This window comes from Chlorocebus sabaeus, chromosome 6 (assembly GCF_047675955.1).
Source record: "Chlorocebus sabaeus isolate Y175 chromosome 6, mChlSab1.0.hap1, whole genome shotgun sequence".
NCBI lineage: Eukaryota > Metazoa > Chordata > Mammalia > Primates > Cercopithecidae > Chlorocebus > Chlorocebus sabaeus.
In genome coordinates this window covers 49,163,864-49,178,390 of record NC_132909.1, presented here as the reverse complement: position 1 = coordinate 49,178,390, position 14,527 = coordinate 49,163,864, and the positions used below count along the sequence as shown (strand labels likewise).

General features: G+C 44.5%; 1 long non-coding RNA gene across 1 annotated transcript in view; it reads right to left on the bottom strand.

The window, feature by feature from the left end:
- Positions 1 to 607: 607 nt before the first annotated feature.
- LOC140711975 (uncharacterized) overlaps positions 608 to 14,527 on the bottom strand; it is a 31,806-nt gene continuing 17,886 nt past the window's right edge. Inside the window, exons 2-4 of the long non-coding RNA XR_012093310.1 lie at positions 11,303 to 11,430; positions 9,005 to 9,154; positions 608 to 2,011 (exon numbers count right to left, since the gene is read on the bottom strand). This is a non-coding gene — a long non-coding RNA (uncharacterized lncRNA). The remainder of the gene's footprint in view (positions 2,012 to 9,004; positions 9,155 to 11,302; positions 11,431 to 14,527) is intronic.

Below are 14,527 nucleotides of genomic sequence, written 5' to 3'. Positions count from 1 at the left end.
GTGATCTGCCCACCTCAGCCTTCCAAAATGCTGGGATTCAGGTGTGAGCCACCGCGCCCGGCCCTACGTGCCCCATTCTAAAGCTGGCCCCTTTCCAAGCACAGGGATGCAAATGGAACCATAGCTCCCCCAGGGAAAATCAGAAGAAAGAGGCATGGATGCTGCATCCGCAAATGCAGCTGATACCCAATCCACCTACTCTAAGCAAGTCATTAAGGCTTACTGAAACATAGTGTTCATACATTAAGAATAGAAAGTTACTGTAATTTATTGAGCACTCTATTTTGGTATTCCACCTAGAAGCCTGGCAGACACACAATACCTCACAGCATTGCACACAAGTGTACACTGATAGTATAAATTTCCATAATTTCCTGGAGGAACATTTTGTCTTTGTGTTATCTTGAATTGGCCACGGTTTTCAACCGCTGTTCTTTTTGCCTAGCTAATGATAAATCACTGTTTAGCTTGTTATTAGCAATTTAATTTGTTGTGGGTTGTTTGGCAAATTCTACAGTGTTTAATAATACTCATTTTCATCAGCAGTATTTTTGGCCTATAATTGTTCAATAAATAGACTTTAAGTCATGTATGCATTGAGCAGAAATAGAAATCATCTGTACTCTTATTGCTTAAGCAGATGTACCCACAATTCCTCAACTTTTAGAAAGCCTTTAGGATGACATTCCATTTTTATCACCTACTTGTTTTTCTGCTGGAAAGTGGGAATGGGGATGAAACCTTAATTCCCTCCTAACTGGGCTGTGGGAAAAAATTTAGAGCTGATCACTTAGAGAACTTGGCATACACTGGTTTTAGTACCTTGGAAAGTTTATGTGGTAGAATGGCAGAGTATATGTTTTAAAAACTAGTCTGAGGCCGGGTGCGGCGGTTCATGTCTGGCACTTTGGGAGGCCGAGGCAGGTGGATCACGAGGTCAGGAGTTTGAGACCAGTCTGGCCAACATGGTGAAACCCCATTTCTACTAAAAATATAAAAAATTAGCCAGATGTGGTGGTGTGTACCTGCAATCCCAGCTACTCAGGAGGCTGAGGCAGGAGAATTGCTTGAACCTGGGAGGCGGAGGTTGCAGTGAGCCGAGGTCGTGCCATTGCACTCCAGCCTGGACAGCAAGAGCAAGACTCCGTCTCAAAAAAAAAAAAAAAAAAAAAAAAAGGGTCTTACATTGTGGACAGTCTTGAAAACTTGATCTAGGACAAAGGTTGGCAAATTTCTTCTAAAATGGACCAGATAATAAATCTTTTTGGTTTTGCAGGCTCTACTGTCTCTGTGACAATAACTCAACCCTGATACTGTAGTACAAAAATAGCCAGAGGCAATACATACGCAAGTGGGCACGGCAGTGTTCCAAAACATCTTTAATAACCAAAACAGGCAGCCAGCCAAATGTGGCCCGTGGGCCATAATTTGTCCAACCCTGGTCAAGGAGTTTGGACTTCCTTCCATTGGATCATTGAAGATGTTGCAGATATCAATTTCAGTTGCCAATTTAGAGACTTAAGAGATGGAATCTTATTTTTGTTTTGTGTGGGTGTTTTTTTTTTTTTTTTTTTTTTTGAGAGCCTCGTACTCTGGCCCAGACTCGAGTGCAGTGGCGCAATCTCGGCTCACTGCAACCTCCGCCTCCTGGGTTCAAGCGGTTCTCCTGCCTCAGCCTCCCGAGCAACTGGGATTACAGGCGCTCGCCACCATGCCCAGCTAATTTTTTTTGTATTTTTTACTAGAGACGGGGTTTCACCATGTTGGCCAGGCTGGTCTCAAACTCCTGACCTCGTGATCCACCCACCTCAGTCTCCCAAAGTGCTGGGAGTATAGGCGTGAGCCACCTCGCCTGGCCACCTTATTTTTCAAGAACTGAAAGTGATCACTAGTTCAAGTCCTCATTCTTCAAGGGTGGTGAAAAGTTCATCTCAGGTCAACTCGGAGTGCTTTTACCATTTTCCTTGGTACCTTGGTGCTGCATCTTATTTCCCTGGGGCTTGGATGGTATCTAGATGTGGGAGACAGAAGGGTGCAGTAAATTGCCAAGTCATTGCCTCCTTACAATGGCCTCATGGAGGGGTTCCTCAGAATTGTGATGCTTGATTATTGTCTGCCATGAGTTGAACTGCATCCCCCAAAAAGGTATGTTTCACTCTTAACCCCTAGTACCTCAGAATATGACCTGATTAGGGTTATTACAGATGGAATTAGTTAAGATGAGGTTATATCAGAGTATGGCAGGCCCTTAATCCAATATAACTAATGTCCTTTTAAGAAAAGGAGGCTGGGTGCAGTGGCTCACGCCTGTAATCCCAGCACTTTGGGAGGCCAAGGAGGGTGGATCACCTGAGGTCAGGAGTTCAAGACTAGCCTGGCTAACATGGTGAAACCCCGTCTCTACTAAAATAAAAACATTAGTTGGGCTCGGTGCCATGCACCTATAGTCCCAGCTACTAGGGGCTGAGGCAGGAGAATCGCTTGAACTAGGGAGGCAGAAGTTGGCAGTAAGCTGAGATCACATCACTACACTCCAGCTTGGGTGATAGCACGAGACTCTGTCTCAGAAAAAAGGAAAAGAGAAGAGACATAGAGACACAAGGGAGGAACACCATGTAACAAGGCAGAGATCCATGTGCTGCAGCTGAAAGCCAAGGAATGCCAAGGTGAACTGGTGGCAAACCACCAGAAACCAGGAAGTGGCAAAGAAGCTATCTCCCCTGCAGGTTTTAGAGAATGTAGCCCTACAACACCTTGATGTCAGACTTCTAGCCTCCAGAAGTGTGAGGTGACATATTTTGTTGTTTTAAGCACCCAGTTTGTGCTACTTAGTTACAGCAGTCCTTGGAAATGAACACATTGCCCAGTGGTATTCACGGCTAGATCCACTCTTGTTCTCACCACTTCAGATCTCCTAGATGTCTGAGCCACATCCCTCATCCTAAGTCCATTTTCTTCTTTCAAAGTGATAGAATGGTGACTGGGAACATGGCTGCCTAGATTGACATTTCCCAGCCTTCTCTGTAGTCATATGGAGTCACATGACTGAGTTCTCACCAATGGGGTGTGAGAAGAAGTAACACGTTCCACTTCCTGGTTTGAGTCTTAGGACATTATAAGCACTTTCTTCATAGGCTCTTCCTCCTTCCTGTTGGCTGGAATTGAGACTTAATGGGGATCCAGCATTGACCGGGCAGACAAAGCAATGCCACACGACAGGGGATTGTAAACATGGCTACACATTAGAATCTCCTGGGAACTTTTTTTAAAAAAAGAAAAGAAAAAAGATAAAAACCATGTCCAGGTCCTACCCCAGACAAAATAAATCAAAATCTCTGAAGGTGGGGCCCAGGTATCAGTGTTTTTTTACAGCTTCCAGAGTGATTCCAAAATGTAGCTACATTGAAAACAATTGCCTTAGAGAAGCATAAATTGAGAACAGGAGACTGGAAACCTGAGTGACTTCCAGGAGCTGACTTGCTAACACGGACCGTCTGTACCAGGTGAGGAACTCTGGCTTCCCGAGAAAACAGACCACTCACATTTATAACATTAACTTCCAAAACAAAAGCAACTTTGATAAACTCAAAAACTGCATATTAGTTTATCTACAACTAAGATGGGGAAGATTTCTTTCTTTTTTTTTCTTTTTGAAACAGAGTCTTGCTCTGTGGCATGGGCTGGAGTGCAGTGGCACAATCTCGGCTCACTGCAACCTGCACCTCCCGGATTCAAGTGATTCTCCTGTCTCAGCCTCCCGAGTAGCTGGGATTACAGGCACACACCACCACGCCTGGTTAATTTTTCCATTTTTAGCAGAGACAGGGTTTTACCATGTTGACCAGGGTGGTCTCGAACTCCTGACTTCAGGTGATCCACCTGCCTCTGCCTCCCAAAGTGCTGAGATGGGGAAGATTTCTGATGGAGCAGGGTTTTATTTCAGGGACTTGGAAGAACTTTTTTTGAGACAGTTTCGCTCTTGTTGCCCAGGCCAGAGTGCAATGGCGCGATCTCGGATCACCGCAACCTCCGTCTTCCGGGTTCAAATGATTCTCCTGCCTCAGCCTCCTGAGTGGCTGAGATTACAGGCATCCGCCACCACGCCCGCCTAATTTTTTGTATTTTTAATAAGTTGGCCAGGCTGATGTCCAACTGCTGACCTTAGGTGATTCACTTGCCTCAGCCTCCCAAAGTGCTGGGATTACAGGCGTGAGCCATTGCACCCAACTAGAAGAATTCTTAATCCCACCCCCGACCATTCCATTCCTCTTACAGTTCATAGAATCTCAGCTCCTCTGTCCTATCTACTTCCATTGCATTTCCAAACAAGTCATTCAATTTTCATTCTTTCTTTTTTTGTTTTTGTTTTGTTTTGTTTTGAGACAGAGTTTCACTCTGTTGCCCAGGCTGGAGTGCAGTGGTGGGATCTTGGCTCACTACAACCTCCGCCTCCTGGGTTCAAGTGATTCTCCTGCCTCAGCCTCCCGAGTAGCTGGGATTACAGGCGTGCGCCACCACACCCGGCTAATTTTTTGTATCTGTAGTAGAGATGGGGTTTCACCATGTTGGCCAGGCTGGTCTCGAACTCCTGACTTCGTGATTCGTCCACCTTAGCCTCCCAAAGTGCTGGGATTATAGGCATGAGCCACCACGCCCAGCCTCAATTTTCATTATTTCAAATAACATGTATTGAATGCTTACTGTGTACCAGGCATTGTACTGAGCATTTTCTTTGTAATAGTGGATTTAATCCTCACATACTGAGGTGCAGTGGGCATTGTCATTACTACATTCTACAGATAAGAAACTGTGGTACAGAGGCACAATTTACCAAGTTCTATCTAGGTCATGGTCTATGCTTTTTAATGAAGTATATTGTCCTATATTCCTTCTGAATGTTATTAACAAATTTTGTTAATAAAATGTCACATTTTTTTCCTTAGAGGCAAGGTCTCGATCTGTTACCCAGGCTGGAGTGCAGTGGTGTGATCATAGCTCACTGCTACCTCAAACTCCCAGGATCCCTCCCACTTCGGCATCCCAAATAGCTGAGATTACAGGCATGCACCACCATGCCAAGCTAATTTTTAAATTTTCTGTAGAGATGGGGTCTCACTGTCTTGCCCAGGTTGGTCTTAAACTCCTGGGCTCAAGCAATCCTCCAGCCTCAGCCTCCCAAGTGCCGGGATTACTGGCATGAACCACCACACCCAGCCAAAATGTCATGTCACATTTTATGTCCCCAATATACTTTCAGAAATGTTAGCTGCAGGACACATTAAGTATGGAAATCAATTAATTTAAGACTTTAAAAGACTGTATAGATAATTTTTAATTTGGCTCCTTTTTTTTTTTTTTTTTTTCTTTTTTGAGACAGAGTCTGGCTCTGTCACCTAGGCTGGAATACAGTAGCATGGTCTCAACTCACTGCAACCTACGCCTCCTGGGTTCAAGCGATTCTCTTGCCTTGGCCTCCTGAGTAGCTGGGATTACAGGCATGTGCCACCACGCCTGGCTAATTTTTGTATTTTTAGTACAGACGGGGTTTTACTATGTTGGCGAGGCTGGTCTCGAACTCCTGACCTTGTGATCTTCCCGTCTTGGCCTCCCAAAGTGCTGGGGTTACAGGCGTGGGCTACTGCACCTGGCCAATTTGTCTCCTTTCTTAAAGGTGAGAAAACTGAGACTGCATTCACCTATTTGTCATTCATTCAACAAATGCTTACTGGATGTTGACAAGGGCTCGCCGTTATTAAGAGCTAACGATGTGCCAGGCACTGTTCTGGACCGTTTTTCAGATATTTATTCTTGAAACCCTCAAACACCCTTATGACGGTAGCCAACTAATGGGTAATGTCACTTGTTACGCTATTTCACGGATGAAGAATCCAAGATACAGAAAAGTAAAATCCACACTAATAGTGGGTGGCAGATAAAGAATTCAAACACAGGAATCTGATACCACAGGCACAATGCTAGATTAGCTCATAACTTAAAAGTCACCAAACATATGAGAAGCTGCTTTGACTGAAAGACAGAAGAAATAATCAAAAGATGTAAATCCTCTTCCAGTGTCTGCAGATACTGGGATTTTCAGATACAGATGAAGAGTAGCCACAGGAGAAATGACTAGAGAAATGAAAGGTAGCTGGGCGTGGTGGCTCATGCCTGTAATCCCAGCAGGTGGGTCACCTGAGGTCAGGAGTTCGAGACCAGCCTGGCCAACATGATGAAACCTTGTCCCTACTAAAATTACAAACATTAGCCAGGTGTGGTGGTGCACACCTGTAATCCCAGCTACTCAGGAAGCTGAGGCAGGAGAATTGCTTGAACGTGGAGGCAGAGGTTGCAGCAAGCCGAGATCATGCCACTGCACTTCAGCCTGGGCAACAGAGCGAGACTCTGTCTCAAAAAAGAAAAAGGAAAAAAAAAGGAAAGAAAGAAAGAAATGAAAGATGCGGTCGTAAAGGTGATCAAACAACAAGACACTTTGGGGAACAAATAGATGCTTTTCAATATAACTTATAAAAATGAAAAATATAATCACTGAAATAAAAACTCGACTGACAAAAATCAGCTTAAACACAACCCAAGAGGAAATGAATGAACTCAAAGATGTAGCTGAAGAAATAACCTCGAATGTAACACAAAGAGACAAGAGATATAAAATATGAAACAGGCTGGGCGCAGTGGCCCACGCCTATAATCTCAGCACTTTGGGAGGCTGAGGCAGGAGGATTGCTTGAGCCCAGGAGTTTGAGACCAGCCTGGGCAAAAAAGTAAGACCTCATTTCTACAAAAAACTAAAAAAAAAAAAAAAAGGTTGGGCATGGTTGCATGCACCTATGGTCTCAGCTACACAGGAGGCTGAGGCAGGAGGATTGCTTGAGCCCAGGAGGTCAAGTCTGCAGTAGGCCAAGATCGCACCACTGCCCTCCAGCCTGGGTAACAGGACGAGACCCTGTCTCAAAAAAAAAAAAATAAGTAAATAAAAATAAAAAATAAAATAAAATATGAAACAGTAAGAGAGATGAAGGATAAGAGTATTAAATTTGGGTGGTATGGTGGCTCACACCTGTAATGCCAGCACTCTGGAAAGCAGGCCAAGGTGGGTAGATCATGTGAGGCCAGGAGTTAGAGACCAGCCTGGCCAACATGGCGAAACCCCTGTCTCTACTAAAAATACAAAAATTAACTGGGCATGGTGGCACATGCCCATAATCTCAGCTACTAAGGAGGCTGAAGCAGGAGAATCACTTAAGCCCAGGAGGCAGAGATTGCAGTGAGCCTAGAGCTTGCCGCTGCGCTCCAGCCTGGGTAACAGAGAGAGACTCTATAAAAAAAAAAAAAAATTAAATTCAAGATGCACCTAATCAAACATCCCAAAGGATCAAATAGAGAAAATGGAGGCGAGACAAGATTTAAAGAGATAAGACCTGCAAATTTTCTAAAATTGATGACAAACTGAAGTCCACAGACTGAAGATGAACAGATTGAAGATCCAACCAGGATAAATAAAAAGAAATATATGCCTGGGCCCATCTTGGTGAAACGAAACACCAAAGATAGAGAGAAGATCTTAACGGCAGCCAGAAAGAAAGTTTACATCATCTACAAAGCCTGGCCATTTCAACCTAGCTGACTTTCCATCAGTAATAGTGGAAGATGGAAGGCATTGGAATGATACCTTGACATAATTGGAACAAAAGCCATTCTCCCTTCAAGACCCTTGACAGCTTTGGTGCCATGAGGGATGAGGAAGGTCACCAATGAGGACCACTGGGCTCTGGCATCCAAAAAACCAGGTCACTCATGGAAAGCACTAGAAGCAGAGACAATAGCAAGGAGACTGCTGTTGGGACTTTATTTATTTTTTTATGTATTTATTTTTTGAGACAGGATCTCACTGTGTCACCCAGGCTGGAGTGCAGTGGCATAATCTCGGCTCACTGCAATCTCCACCTCCCAGGTTCAAGCGATTCTCCTGCCTCAGCCTCCCCAGTAGTGGGATTACAGGTGCCTGCCACCATGCTGGGTTAATTTCTGGTTTTTTGGGTTTTGTTTGTTTGTTTGTTTGTTTGTTTTTGTTTGTTTGTTGAGATGGAGTCTTGCTTTGTCACCCAGGTTGGACTACAATGGCACGATCTCAGCTCACTGCAGCCTCTGCCTCACAGGTTCAAGTGATTCTCCCCACTCAGCCTCCCGAGTAACTGGGATTACAGGCACCTGCAATCAGGCCTGGCTAATTTTTGTATTTTTAGTAGAGACAGGGTTTCACCATGTTGGCCGGGCTGATCTCCAACTCCTGACCTCAAGTGATCTGCCCGCCTCAGCCTCCCAGTGTGCTGGGATTACAGGCGTGAGTCACCGTGCCCAGTCTTGCCACTGGGACTTTAAGAGCAACAAATCTGTTATGAGCAAAGTTTTTTCCTGGACACAAATGAAATATCCCCCTGAGAATCCTGCAACCTAGTGTGAGAAGCTTGTAGAGAGGAGATGCTGAGGTCCTCCATGTGGAAAATAATGAGTTATTGAAATTCAGGCATTAATGTTAATGTGACCCCATTTGTATTCAGCCTAATTGGGACTGGACTTTTTTGCTTTTAGGGTCGACTAACTGACCAATAAATTCTAAATTTTGTTTACAAACTTTGGCTCAGGTTAAGCACTGAATCCATTTGTCTCAGATACACTCTATTGCCCAGATAGTAAGTGAATGTATTAGCATATAAATGAGATTCTGAAACAAAGACATCAAGATATTGAAGAAGCTGGGTGCAGTGGTGCATTCCTGTAGTTTCAGCTACTCAGACGGCTGAGGTGGGAGGATCACTTGAGCTCAAGAGGTGGACGCTACAGTGGGCCGTGACTGCACCACTGCACTTCAGCCTGGGGAACAGAGCCAGACCGTCTCAAAAAAAAAAAAAAAAAAAAAAAAAACTAAACAAAGAGATTCAAAAAAACAATGGCTGAAACAAGAAACAAGTTTAATAATCTCTCTCACCTAAGAATCCAGAAGGAGGCAGATGCTCTGACACAAGCAGGGGGCTCCACTGCACAAAGTCACCCAGAAACCCAGTTCTTTCTATCTCGCTGATCCATTATCTCCAGGATATGTCTTCATCTGTATGCCAACCTGGCTCACCACAGTGTCCTTATTCGAGTCATCATGAAATGGGTAAAGAGAAAAAGTAGACAGCAAGCATTTCTTTTTAAGGAAGCAACACAGAAGTTACATTGTTTTTCCACTCATACTCTATTGCTGGGACCTTGTTCACATGGCCTTATATAGCTGCAAGAGAAACTGGGAAATGTAGTCTCTAACTGGGCAACCATGGGCCCTGCTGATACTCAAGGGAGTTCTATTCCCAAAATTAGGAAGCGGAGAGGGATTTCTGGGACAGATGACAATATCTGCCATGAAGGGACAGGAGATCAAAAAGAGGATGCTACAGTTAACGCACAATTATTTTTAAGAAATAGTAATAATAGCTACCACTTATGTACAATGTACCGGGCAGTATTCTAAGCATTTGTATCAACTCCTTTAATCTTCAACTCTCTGAGGTAGTTACTATTATTAATCCCATTTTGTAAATGAGAAAAATACATAGACTAAATAATGTGACACATGTCTAGTAAGTGGTACAACTAGAATGTTAAAACTCTTTAGTCAAAACCTTAAGAAAATTCATTTTCAAACAGTGATTTTGAAAATGGTCAGTGCAGTGTCTTGCACCTGTAATCCCGGCTGTTCAGGAGGCTGAGGTGGGAGGATCACTTGAGGCCAGGAGTTTAAAACCATCCTGGGCAACTTAGCAAGACCCCATCTCTAAAAATAATCTTAAAAATTAGCTGGGCATGGTGACTTGCACCTGTTAGTCCTAGCTACTCAGTAGGCTGAGGCAGGAGGATCACTTTAGTGTAGGAGTTGGATGCTGCAATGAGTTATGATCATGTCACTGCACTCCAGCCTGGGCAACGGACCAAGACCTCATCTCTTAAAAGAAAAAAAGAAAAAGTGACTTTGCATTCACCTATGAAGTAATTATTTGAGGAAATGCAAAGAACATTTCTAGGACTATGAAAAAGAAAGCTAGCAAAGCGACTGGTTTCTAGTTTAGTGCAAGGAAGGCAAACCATTTACCAAATAGAAAAAATATATATATTCTCTCTAGTTTATCTCTAAAAGTAAATGCTTTGAGAACATAATTGCCGTTAGGTTGAAGTCAGAGCAATTTCAATCTCAGGATCCAATCTTTCTGCCAAATATAGTCTCTATTACTAACTCCTTTGGCTAGAAATCTTTGGGAGCCAAAGAATATTCCTTTCCTTTCCCTAATATACAGATGCTGAGAGCAAACATTTGTCTCCTGGGAATCTTGGCAGGAAAAGAAATCTAAGATTTTTTTCTTTTCTTCTTTTTTTTTTTTTTTTTTTTTTTTGCCACCAAGCTACTTTGGGAATTAAGGTCATTAAAGACTAATAACAGCTGCTACTTACTTAGCAAATGGAGCTAATCAGCCTTCCACACATGGAAAGTATCTAAATACACCACTGCTGCTAAATCCCAGTCTTGACTGTGTTGATATCCATTCCCCTCCTGACCAGGTAATTAGAAAGAACTGGATAAACACTTTAGCCAAATAGCAGATGCAGTGATATATCACACCTGTCCACAAGCTGGGTAGCAGGATAAAAGGTGGAAAGTGCCTCTGGCTGAGAAATCTCACGGTAAAAATGATACATCATAGAAGCTGAAATTCACAGAGCCAGCCCCTGTGAGAAGTACCTGATACAGGAGCAGTGGAGACTCACAGAGTGGGCATGTTACAGACCCACCAGGTTTGTATGCCTGCTGTGCAGTAACATACAAATCCACCGAGACAACAGGGTTTGCAGCAGAGAAAAGAGTTTAATGATCACAGGGCAGCTGAGTGAGGAGAGAGGAGGAATCCCCAAAGCTGTCTCCCCAAGGAGTTCTGAGCTGGGGTTTTAAGAGGATCATGGAGGGCAAGGACTGGAAAATTGGAGTCTAATTGGTTGGGGTAAGGAGGATGAAATCATCAAGATGTGGAAACTCCATTCTTTGGTAAGTCAGCTCTTTGTGGGGTCCTTCAGACCAGTTGACATCAGTAGTTTCACTGGCCAGGCGTGGTGGCTCACACCTGTAATCCCAGCACTTTGGGAGGCCAAGGCAGGTGGATCACCTGAGGTCAGGAGTTCGAGACCAGCCTGACCAACATGGAGAAACCTCATCTCTACTAAAAATACAAAATTAGCCAGGTGTGGTGGTGCGTACCTGTAGTCTCAGCTACTCAGGAGGCTGAGGCAGGAGAATCGCTTGAATCCAGGAGGCGGAGGCTGTGATGAGCCGAGATCATTGCACTCCATTGCACTCCAACCAGGGCAACAAGAGCAAAACTCCATCTCAAAAAAATAAGAGGTAGTAGTTTCACCAATATGCAGGGTCTGAAAGAACATCTCAAATGGAAAATTTAATACCTCACAATGCTTAGGATGACATCTGTAGAGCAGTTAAGGGAAACTATAATCTTATAACAGGGTCTACATGATTCTGATGCAATAGGAAGCAAACAGCTATAAGGAAGCAGGCCAGGGAGCAAGGTGACTTAATGGTTAACACTGAATGTGCTACAAGCTTGGCTTATTTTCACTTCTCCCCCTCCCTTTCTCCCTGATTAATTTTATAAAGTTGATAGGACGATTTCAGGTACAGGGATGCCTGGTTGGAAACTACGTCTCCCAGCCTCTCTTGGGGCTGGGTGTAACCAGATGAGTAAGGTCTTGCTGACGCAGGGCAGGTTCTTGGCTTTGCTCAAGAAGGAATTCAAGATTGAGCTGGTGGTTGGAGAAAGCAGCTTTACTGAGGTAGCAGCAATGTTGCAGCTCTGTGACTACTCCTGCTTCCCATAGGCATTGCACCAAGAGTAGTAATGATTTGTGGTCATACATATACCCACTTTTAACACATGCTAGTTAAGAGCCAGATTATTCAGAAATAGCTAGGAAATGGACGGTAACTTTGGGTGTTGCCATGGCAAGCGGCGGTAGTTTGGGGTGTTGCCATGGCAATGGTAAACTCTCATGGTGCTGATGGAGGTGTCTTATGGTGATGGGCAACAAAGAGGTGCTTTTGGTGCCTTTAATCTGGTCCAGAGATGAGTCCTGCCTGTCTCCTTTCTTATTGCCAATGAAATGTGAGCCAAAGTGATGAGTTGCTTGCCCAAGTACTGGGACATAGATGTGCCTGAGACCCAGCATCTGTTAGATGAGGACAATGCCCTAAGTAACGACCTAGCAACAAGATGAGAGGAAGCAGGATCCCCAAATGACTGTGTGTAGAACAGCTCCTCCCTGCCAACCTGGACTGCTCATGGCCAAATACTGTGTGAAAGAGAGGTAATCATCTGTCCTCCATAAGCCACTGTATCCGGGAGTCCTTTTTGGGTTTTTTTGTTTGTTTGTTTGCTTGGGGTTTTTTTGTTTGTTTGTTTTTGAGACAGAGTCTCGCTCTCTTGCCCAGGCTGGAGTGCAGCGGCGCGATCTCAGCTCACTGCAATCTCTGGGCTCAAGCAATTCTCCTGCCTCAGTCTCCCAGGTAGCTGAGATTACAGGCCTGCGCCACCATACTCAGCTAATTGTTGTATTTTTAGTAGAGACAAGGGTTCACCATGTTGGCCAGGCTGGTCTCAAACTCCTGACCTCAGGTGATCCACCCGCCTCAGCCTCCCAAAGTGCTGGGATTACAGGCCTGAGCCACTGTGCCCGGGCTTGGTATAGCTTCTTAACCTTTGCCCTAACACAGTAGACTAGTTCATTTAATCTTCACAACAATCCAGTGAGCTGGTTACTATTATTATTCCCGTTTCACAAATAAGGTAACTGAGACTCAGAGGAAGTTAAATATTTCACCCCCCACCCCCATCCCCCATCCCAAAACCAACAAAGAATGCAGACAGAATTGGAAGCCAAGTTTCAAGCCCATGGAGAAGGTTCTGATTCAGTAGGTCCTAGACAGAGGCTGAAATTCTCCATTTCTGGAAAGCTCCCAGCTGAGGCTGATGCTATTGGGCCATGGATTTGAGGAGCAAGGATTTAAATCACTCCACTCCCTTGTCTCCCCTAAGAGTTAGAAACTGACTGTCCAACCCTGAGCAACATAGTGAGACCCCATCTCAACAAATTTTTTTTTTAATTAGTTGTACATGATAGTGCACTCCTGTAATCTCAGCTACTTAGGAGGCTGAGGTGGGAGGATCACTTGAGCCCAGGAAGTCGAGGCTACAGTGAGCCATGATCATACCACTGCACTCCAGCCTAGCTAACAGTGAGACCCTACCTCAAAACAAAATATAAAGAAAAAGAAAGAAACTGGCGGGACACAGTAGCTCATGCCTGTAATTCCAGCACTTTGGGAGACCAAGGTGAGTGGATCACCTGAGGTCAGGAGTTCGAGACCAGCCTGACCAACATGGCGAAACCCTATCTCTACTAAAAATTCAACAATTAGCTGGGCGTGGTGGTACACGCCTGTAGTCCCAGCTACTCGGGAGGCTAAGGCAGGAGTACTGCTTGAACCTGGGAGGCAGCAGTTGCAGTGAGCCAAGATCGTGCCATTGCACTCCAGCCTGGGTGACAGAGCAAGACTCTGTCTCAGAAAAAAAAGAAACTGTCCAGATTCCCAAGTTCTAATCTCAGATATCTAAATGACAACCAGTAATAGCTTCCTAAAAGTGTTTTGCCCTTTCTGTACTGTTCCCTTCTGGAAATCAGTTGGATTCATATATTCAGTTTTCTTAATAGGCAAATTCTCTTTCAAGCTTTGAATTTCTCCTAGGCAGGTGTCACGCTTCCAAGGAGCAGTTACCATGAAATTGTGAAATATGATGCCACTTTCTGGAGACCTTGTGACAGCTGTGTCACCCTCTGTCTTTTCTTACTCTGGCTCTGTAACCCAAAATAACATTCAATGAGGCTGCTTGGGAAAGGCAACATGTCATTCTGTGCTGTTTCAACAGGAAACGTCGACTACAATAAGACAGAAGCACCCTGAGCCTGGAGGGATATTATAATCAACAGCAAAAAACCATGTCAGCACCCAAAACACTTGGGAAATGGATCCTTGTTGCAAACCCAACTTCAGCCTGAAAAATCATCACATTCTAAAAGTAAACCAAAGGCTGGTTCCGGTGGTTCATGCCTGTAATCCCAGCAGTTTGGGAGGCCAAGGCAGAAAGATCACTTGAGGCCAGGAGTTTGAGACAACCCTAGGCAACACAGGAAGACCCCGTCTCTGCAAAACAAAAAAAAAATTAAGGCCGGGCGCGGTGGCCCATGCCTGTAATCTGAGCACTTGGGAGGCTGAGGCAGGCAGACCACTTGAGGCCAGGAATTCGAGACCAGCCTGGCCAACATGGGGAAACCCTGTCTCTACTAAAAATACAAAAATTAGTCGGCATGGTAGTGCGCACCTGTAGCCTCAGCTACTCCGGAGGCTGAGGCA